This window comes from Lupinus angustifolius, chromosome LG13 (genome assembly GCF_001865875.1).
Source record: "Lupinus angustifolius cultivar Tanjil chromosome LG13, LupAngTanjil_v1.0, whole genome shotgun sequence".
Classification (NCBI taxonomy): Eukaryota; Viridiplantae; Streptophyta; class Magnoliopsida; order Fabales; family Fabaceae; genus Lupinus; species Lupinus angustifolius.
In genome coordinates, this window is record NC_032021.1 from 13425408 (window position 1) to 13427439 (window position 2032).

Here is a 2032-nt window from a genome sequence, read left to right on the forward strand (position 1 = left end):
AAGTGGAAGTGATTGCAGAACTGCCTCCGCCAACAAATGTGAAAGGAATAAGGAGTTTCCTTGGTCATGCAGGTTTTTATAGGCGTTTCATAAAAGATTTTTCGAAAATTGCAAAACCACTCAGTAATTTATTAAATAAAGACATCACTTTTCATTTTGATGCTGAGTGTCTAAACGCTTTTGAAATGCTTAAACAAAAACTTGTTTCTGCTCCTGTGATAGTCGCACCTGATTGGCAGTTAAATTTTGAACTTATGTGCGATGCCAGCGACTATGCAATTGGAGCTGTATTAGGACAAAGGAAATCTAAAGTTTTTCATGCGATTCATTATGCCAGTAAGGTTTTAAATGAAGCACAAATTAATTATGCAACAACAGAAAAAGAATTACTGGCAATTGTATATGCATTGGAAAAATTTAGATCATATTTAATTGGTTCAAAAGTTATTATTTACACTGACCATGCAGCAATCAAGTACTTACTAACAAAATCTGATTCCAAACCCAGATTGTTGCGATGGATTTTGCTTTTGCAGGAATTTGATCTGACAATCAAAGACAAGAAGGGAAGTGAGAATTATGTTGCGGATCATTTATCCCGGCTTGTGAATCAGGATGTGACCAAGAAAGAAGCTGAAGTGATGGAAGAGTTTCCTGATGAAAAACTCATGTTGATACAAGAGCAGCCCTGGTTTGCAGATATGACCAATTTCAAAGCTGCAGGTGAGATTCCCGATGATTTCAACTGGCATTAGAAGAAAAAGTTTTTAAGAGATTCTCGCCAATATGTCTGGGATGATCCCTATCTTTTTAAGATAGGATCAGATGGTTTGCTGCGTCGATGTGTGTCGTCCAGTGAAGCTAGGAGCATACTGTGGCACTGTCATAGCTCACCATATGGTGGACATTTTAATGGAGAAAGAACAGCTGCCAAAGTTCTTCAGTCCGGATTTTATTGGCCATCATTGTTCAAAGAAGCACATCAATATGTTCAACAGTGTGACAATTGCCAACGAACAGGTGGAATCTCAAAAAGAAATGAAATGCCTCTCTCCAATATCCAAGAAATTGAGGTTTTTGATTGTTGGGGAATCGATTTCATGGGACCAATGTCGTCTTCGCATTCCAACTTATATATCCTAGTGGCAGTGGACTATGTATCCAAATGGGTCGAAGCTAGTGCTGCACCAAGGGATGATGCCAAAACAGTGGTTCATTTCTTGAAAAGAAACATTTTTAGTAGATTTGGCACACCTCGGATCTTAATCAGTGATGGTGGTTCACATTTCTGCAATGCACAGCTCGAAAAACTCCTTCAGCATTGGCGTCAAGCATAAGGTTGCATCTCCTTATCATCCGCAGACGAACAGTCAAGCAGAAGTGTCTAACAGAGAGATCAAGAGAATTTTAGAGAAAACGGTTTCGGGGTCAAGAAAAGATTGGTCTCTCAAACTGGATGATGCATTATGGGCTTATCGGACAGCATTCAAGGCACCTACTGGTTTATCTCCATACCAGCTGGTGTATGGCAAGGCCTGTCACTTACCAGTCGAGTTGGAACACAAGGCTTTCTGGGCTCTCAAATATTTCAACATAGATTCAACAGCATCCGGCGAAAACAGAAAATTGCAGTTGCAGCAACTGGAAGAAATGAGACTTAATGCGTATGAATCCTCAAAACTGTACAAGGAAAGAGTGAAAACTTATCATGATCGCAAAATCAAAAGAAAAGAATTCACACCAGGTCAATCTGTGCTATTGTTCAATTCTCGGCTGAAACTATTTCCGGGAAAATTGAAATCTAAGTGGTCAGGCCCCTTCCTAGTTAAAGAAGTCAAGTCGCATGGAGCGGTTGAATTACAAGATCCTGCATCTCAAAGGAGCTGGGTAGTCAATGGTCAAAGAATCAAACCGTACTTGGGTGGCGAAGTCGAGCGGCTCACCACAATTATCGACCTTGCAGATTCATAAAGAGACAGGCGTCGAGCTAATGACGTTAAACAAGCGCTTGCTGGAAGGCAATCCAGTCTTT